Below are 8,042 nucleotides of genomic sequence, written 5' to 3' on the forward strand. Positions count from 1 at the left end.
GGCCATCTTGGCTCCTCTAGATCTAGTCAAGCCCCCGGCCAACACCATGTGGAGAAGGAACAAGCCATCTCTGCAGAGCCCTTCCTAAACTTCTGACCCACAGAACTGGAAACAATAAAATGATTGTTGTTTTAAGTCACTAAGCTGTTAATGGTTAATCAGCAACAGATAACTGATACATCCATATTTATGTGTTCCCCAAATTTTGTTACTATAAATGACAGTGATGAGCATCTTTGTACTGACTCTCTCGTCTATCAGAGGAGTCTATGTTGTTCACTTGTTTAAATCTGAAAATTGCGAAAGATGTCTCCCCATTTGGGTGCTCAAGTTAGATTTCTGACCCCTGCTATATAGATGAAGTAATATTTTAATAGTCTGCAATCTATTCAGTTCCCACAGACACTGTGATCAATTAGCCACTACTAGAGACCCCTGCTATTCAAAACAATTAGTTACCATTCTGTCCTTTTCCCCATTATAGTCAATGCACCAACCTTGTCTCTCGTGGTTATTGCTGTCACTTGGCTTTTGTCATACTGGGATCCCATCATCTCCACTAAAATCAGGGAGCCAATTTGAATAGTAGAATCTCCTATCATCACCCTAACCTACAAAAGACAACCATCACAGAACCTCATGAGGATACAGGTAGCCCCTGATTAATGTATTTTTCAGTACCTCAGTGGAGGGAGTGACCTCTCAGAGGGCACAGTGGGGGTGGGTGGTGGATGGGTGTGCAGATCGCAGATTATATATTCACTCCATCATTCCAACCTCCCTGAGACTTTGGATTCCTTCTACATCATACGAGGAAAATTCTAGCATCTTACCTTCATTGATTAAAGGCTATAGCTGAGTTCAAGTGTCAATCAACAAGGAAAACATTTCTAGTAACTCACATGATGACCCTATCGATGGATTTGGTCTAATCCAGTTTTTTATATTCCATCATCTTTAGTATAATAACAGTAAGATCCATGATTACTTCAGTTTCTGTCAATAAAAATTAGCAACATTTTGTAGTATAAACTATCTCCTTCCATGTCAGACTTTGTACTTGGCCCCCCGCCCCGGAGCAAACAGAGATCTGACTTAAGTTATAGCTCTAGAGGTAATAAGAAGTGGTAGGGTGGGTCTTGAGGTTATTAGAGGGTCTTCATATAAGTCTCCTCAGTAACAAGAAGCAGGCTATGCTTCAAGATTCCCAATTTTTCCCAAGCCAAACTAGATAATTCCTATTCTAAGTCTCTGAGACCTTCTCACCAACCAATGTCCTGACTTTCACATACAAGACTTGTGAGTTTGTGAATTCAATTTAGGTTGGAATTCTGCAGCCCACAGAATTAAATTTTGGGTCAAAGTCAGCCCTGAAGCTATAAGAATAAGTAATTCTTTTAGAGCCACCACAGAAGCTCTCTGACCCTTCACGACTTGAGCTCAGAGTTAAACATCTGAGCTTGTCATTTTTTGTAGGCTCTCCAGTGTACTCAGAAGCAACATTGCTACATTAGTAGTTACCTGGTCTCCTTAGGGCTCCTCTGGTCTCCAGAAGGCATTTCATCACAATCAACATCAGTGATTAAGCATGATGTCACAGCATACCATGATTTCTTATATCCCATTTCCCCTTGGAACGGAGATCACTGCTGTGTTCAAAGGTAAGGAAGGATATGGCCAAACCAATCTCAGAATCCCATTTTGAGGGGCTGTTTCCTAGGATTACTTCTCGTTCCAAGTATCCTTAAGAACTGAAAAGCAAACATGCAACACTGAGGTAACACAGAAATAACTGCTGAAAGCAGATAACTGCTGAAAGCAATTCCTGGAGCTGGGGAAACAAGGGACAGAGTTTGGGGTTATCAGAATTTAGACTTTTGGAAGGGATCTACAGAATTGGGATCCAGATAGATCTTTGAGGGCAGAACACCATCCAGTTGCTGCTAGTACCTCTGAGGGGTCAACTAGTTCTGCGAGTGTGTCCAAAGGAGTCAGGGACTACAACCAACTGCCATTACCTGGGAAGAAGAGCTGTTGCCAGGCAGCGTTGTAGGAAGAGAGCAAACAGGAAGGAACAAGTTCCTTCTCTCCTGTCCTATTTTCCAATCTCCCTCTACTGGTCTATATTGGCATAACTACCAGCTGGCAGCGATGGTGTGGTTTTGCCGAGTTCCTGCCATAGCATCACAGAGCAAAGTAGACAAGGGTGGGATTGAAGCAGACAGGCCATAGGTGGATGGTCCAAAAGCATTTGTCTCTAAATATACTGGCACACACACACACACACACACTCCTAAGACTGTTACATACTATTGTGGCATTAAACATATTTTTTTCATTAAAATAGAAACACATTTATTTCTTTAAATAGAAAATACAAATAATCTCATAGAAGAAAAAAAGATCCATCCTACTGCTGGAAAGACAAATCATTGTTAACACATTTAGATCCTTTCGGATCTTTTTCTCAATGTGCAGATACGTTATTTTTTTTTTCATGGAATCACGCTATACATACAGTTTTCTAAACTGCTTTTAAAAATGCTTTACTGTACCATCAAAAAATGCTCACATCAATACATATTTATTTATTTACAACAGTGGGCTCCAAACTGTTCCTAGGAAGTGTCTTATGAGCCACCTGTAGGGGCCTGGGTAGGAGGTCTTTGTGGGAGGGCCCTACATTCTACCATGCACCCTTATCCACTGCAAGTCCACTTTTACTCATTTTATATATTTGATTTCCATATAAGATTTTGTAGGGGAAAAAGAATTCCACTGCCAAAATATTAGAAAACAATTTATTAACTGTGTAAATAGAATAGTTTCAATTTTCCTGATGACAACAACAAAAGATAACTTCTTATCTAAAATTTTGTCTCAAGTCCAGTAACATGGAACACCATGCTTTTTACTCTGTCTATTTGACAGTACCTCAAATTACTTTAATATACACTTATTGGATTACTGATGAGATGGACAGCTTTTATATATTTAATGGTCGTTTGTGTCTGTGACAGTCTTTCTTTGCAGACCAGAAATTTTTAATACCTTACTTTCTCTCTAATGTATATAGTCCATGCCTCTTCCAAACCCCCTAGTACAGGGAAGCTATGATTCCAGATATCCACTGCTCACTCGGAACCTTGCCCTCCACTCTTGGCAATGATCACAAATCCTCCTCCACTGACAACACAGAAGCTTTCTTTCTGTGGCTCTCTCATCTATCCATTATCCCACCTAAAACATAGTCATACCTAAAGCTATCTTTATTTTTCTTCCTGGCTCCGAGAACAAAGGCTTTCCGATTTTTAAGTCAACCCCTCTACCTCAGCACTTGATCACTGCTTATCTCCTCTGGGAACTGGCGTGGTACCCACAAATAGCTGATGCTCAAAAACTTTTTTGAATGAATAATGGGTCTTGCTCCATCAATTTTCTCCCCTTTATCTCTTGGCTCCTTTCCCTTAGCCTGCATGTGTGGTCAAATAATTTCTTGTCTGTGACGATCAGTTTTATGTGTCAACTTGGCTGGGTTATAGTACCCAGTTATTTAATTAAACTGCTAACTTTTCATCTAAGATTTTGTCGAAAGCCCAGTAACATGGGAAACCACACTTTTTACTCATTGTCTATTGGACATACCTCTAGGTGTTGCTGTAAAGGTATTCTGTACATGGGATTATCAGCTCCAATTAATTGACTTTATGTAAAGGAGATTATCCTGGGTAATTTGGGTGACTCTGATCCAATCAGTTTAAAAGGCCTTAAGAATAGACCTGTTTTTTTCTGAAGAAAGGAAGGAGAAAGAAGAAATTCCACTTGTGGGCTGCAGCTTCAGTTCCTGCCTGAGAGTTCCCAGCCTGTCCTGCCTGATGGTCTGCCCTATGGATTTCAGACTTGACTATCCAGCCCTGACAATAAAGTAAGCCAATTTCTTTCAAATTCCTTGGAAATTTATTTATATTTATATACACTGGGAATGCCAAAAACATGTATACACATGACTTGTATTCATCTTTCATTATCAGTATATATTGAGCATTACAATTTTAATACAGTTTTTTCCTTTCTTAAAATGTGTATACATTTTTTTTTGGCACCCTCTGTATGTTTGTATAGATAGATAGATAGATAGATAGATAGACAGACAGACAGATAGATGTTTGTATATAAAAAAATAACATCTCCTACTAGTTATGTTTAACTGGTGGAACCCTGACCAACACTCTATGCTTAAAATCAGAACAAAACAATATTCTGCTTCATCCTGCACCTTGCTGTGACCACATAAACCCTGTCTTCCCTTCTCATCGAAGCTTTTAAAAATATTATCCTATATTCACCATCTCTACTTCCTCCTTTTGCAATCACCGTCTGAGCTATAGCCCCATTTATTTATTTATCTGGTGAACTGAATATATTCTTGTGGACAGCCGATGGGCAATCTCAAACTCAGTATCTCAAGTTACCTCACTATCCCTGCCTAAATCCAGTCTTCTTTTGAATGCCATTTCTCAAACTCAAGGCAAAGATCTGGATATCATACTAGACACCTAAATATCTAACTAGTAGATATTTCAGTAAGTCATACTGTCCATCTTCACTGCCAGTGTTTGAATTCAGGCTCTCATGATGTCTTGCCTCAGTTTCTGTAATAGACTCCCTTTCCTCCAGCTTCATGTCCTTTAAATCTGTTCTCCAGTGAGGTCTTCCTCTGATGCTAGTGTAACTGCACATGAACTTCATTTCTTTAGCATGCATTCTTCTTTAATCCAAGCTAACTTTGTTTTGCTGGACAGAACTCTGACTCACTTGCATTCTTTCCCCTACATCCTCCTACCTGTTCATACGCTGTATGTCCACTCCTTTTAGTCAGTAAGCCCTTAGGACATTAGGTCTGGTCAGCATCAAACTCATTTAAGAATAAAGCTTCAGGTCTATCACCCATGACCAAGATACCATAACCAAACCCCAAACTAGAATAAGGTTTTAGTCAAACAAAAATAACACTTCGGCTTCAGTTATGTTTCAGCTCCAGACTCATGAAAGCAGAAGAGGCCCATGGACCGCATCCCTTGGAAACCAGACCTAACAATGCCATGATTGACAGCAGCACCTAAAGCCGTGATCTACTGCTCCTGCCTGAGCCCCGCCCAATCAGTAGGGCCCACGACCGCAGCTCCCACAGTAACCATGGTCAATGATTTTCCCCGATATAACCTGGCTGCTAGAGGCTGTTTGAGAGCAATAGCTCACCTGTGTCTCCGGGCTTGGCAACAACTCCTTAAGTAAACCTTCGCTTTCTTTGCTGCAAACTCCTGCTCGTGTCTTTTTTTGGCTTGGATGAGCGCAGGCAAACAGATCTTTTGAGTCCACGGTAACACAAGGTGATGGAAATTACCTGCCTGAGAATCAGTGATTCCTTTATCACCTTTGGCAGGTGCTCCCCAACTCTGATCACCATCACAAGGAACTTTTAAAAAAACACAGATTGGAGGCCTACTTATACCTAATGAATATGAACTTCCAAAGTGGTACCTGAAAAATTCTACTTTTTAAAAGCTATCCAGATAATTAAGATCAGCTGGGTTCGGGAACCACTATTCTTCAGGGTAAAATCCAAATTCTGCCAATGATCTGACACCACTACTCCCAGCTTCATCCCTCAGCAGACATTATGCTCCAGCAATTCTGATCCAGCACTAGTGATTCTTCCAACCCAAGCTGAATAACACCTCTTTACCAAAAATGTCCTTCTTTCCTTATCTGCCTGGGAAAATCCTATTCATCTTTCAAAAACTCTATTCAAACATCGTCTAGTCTCTTATTCAGCCAGTAAATATTGATAAACTCATGACATTGTACACAATGTGTGCCATTCTTTGTATATCAACTATACTTCAATAAGGCTGTTATAATTTATTGAGGTCCTACTACATGCCAGACTCTGAGAGAAGCATTAAGATATAAAAATCAGTAAGCTATATTAGTAGCACTGCCTTCAGTAAGGTCACATGCTATTGGAAGACACACATAAATACACAAATTAATACACTGAGGTGAATTCTGCGAGAGTGTTTGGTAGGCTGAAAGATGGCCCCCACCCAATAATGTCCATATCTTAATTCTCAGAATCTATGAATATGTTAATACTACCTTACATGCACAACAGATTTTGTAGATGTGATTAAGATTCTGAGATGGGGACATTAACCTGGGTTATTTCAGTGTAATCACCAGGATCCTTTTAAGAGGGAGACAGGAAGGAGGGTGGGAGAAAGAGAAGGTAGAGAGAGACTGGAAAATGCTACGTTACTGATTTTGAAAATGGAGGATGGAGACATTAGCTAAGAAATGCAGGTGGCCTCTAAAAGCTAAAAAAAGCAAGGAAGTTAATTCTCTACTAAAGCCTCCAGAAAGAACCAGCCCTGCTGGCAATCAGTCCAGTGAGATTGATTTTGGACTTCTGGCCTTCAGAAATGTAATATAACTGTGTTGTTCTGACTACATTTGGAATAATTTGTTACAGCAGCAACAAGAAGCTAATACAGAGGCCAACAGAGAGCACTCTCGTAGTACATAGTGGGGGTCTGTGTATTAACTTAAAGAGTGGGGGTGGAATGTTCAGAAAGAATTACCCAGAGGTGATGACACCAGAGCTGAGGAAGGGAGATTGTGTTTCAGGAGGATGGTCCAGGCAGAGGAATTAGTGAGCACAAGGCACACATAGAGAGCATGGGAAGTGTTTCAATAAGGCAATACTACTTATACTACACATTAGAAATAATATCAACAACATCAATTCTGATAAATGTTTGTTTGTATGCCCGGCACAGTTCTAAAGCACTTGACAACTCTGTGAGGTAGACTATTATTGTCTTCATTTTACTTATAGGGATACCAAGGTTTGGAGGAGTTTAGTAACTTTCTTGAGATCAGAGTCAGTAAACGGGCAGTTATAATTAGAACCTTGGCAATGTGTCTTCAAAATTCACTGCCTCTCCAATGTACCACTGGAGGAGCCTTAAGTATTTAAGTAAGGTGGCAGCAGTGTGGCTCATGATAAATGAACTATTAGAAAGATAATAATGAGGTGAGGATCAGCGGAGCTTGGGATAGTCTTCTCTAGGATACTAAGAATGGGGTTGACAGAAAGTCAGCAGACGTCTAAATTTCTTCCATGTGATAGCACGGTTTTGCTACTGTTGAAGATTATCATGAGGGGGAGTCATGCGGGGTCTCTGGTCCCGCTCCCCGCATAGAACACAGGACATGGTGAGGCCAAAAAGGAACACCCACGGAGCCATAGATAGGGGAGTCATACCACCATAGTCCCGCTGGCGGCTGGGCTGGAGACACAGGAAGCAGGATCCACACTATCTGCAATCTGCCATCTGCTTCTCTGCCAACCAACCCCACTCACTAAACGCAATCCGCACTTGCTAGCTCAGCCACAACAGTTGTATTAGTGGCTAATGGCTAACTGGTAACAGCTGACGACCATCTACTACCCGAACCAGCACCTTTCCACGTGAGGCTAAGAGCATGGAAACTGCTCTCTGGGGCTCTGTCCCCACAATAATGGAAACGTCCTTGACTATCTCAAATTAAATCACGCCTGTGTTACAAATTCCACATTCTGCATATGCTTCTTTATTTTTTTCCCCGTCAAGTCTGAGGCAGAGTTGGGGGGATGCACGCACCAATTCAACTCTGGGCCTCATGTTCAGAATCTGTAAAATGACTATAAAACGCCTGTAAGTACTGGTTGTGTCTTAGAATACCCTGTGGGGAAACACAAATAACTTTCAGATTCCTCGCCCCATCTGAGATTCTGATTGAGTAGTACCCGCGTGAAGCTTTTCCCAAAAACCTTTCCCAAGTGATTCTGATACACGTCCAGTTTTGGTAATTAGGGGAGGACGACCATCTGGATCCTCCCCAGTTCACTGCATTGGACCCGCGATTCCGTGAAGGACCCTCCCTCTCGCCCCGTCCCGCCTCCGGGCCCCGCCCAGGCCCACCCCTTGCCCTCTTCC

This window comes from Rhinolophus sinicus, linkage group LG01, assembly GCF_036562045.2.
Source record: "Rhinolophus sinicus isolate RSC01 linkage group LG01, ASM3656204v1, whole genome shotgun sequence".
Taxonomy (NCBI): Eukaryota; Metazoa; Chordata; class Mammalia; order Chiroptera; family Rhinolophidae; genus Rhinolophus; species Rhinolophus sinicus.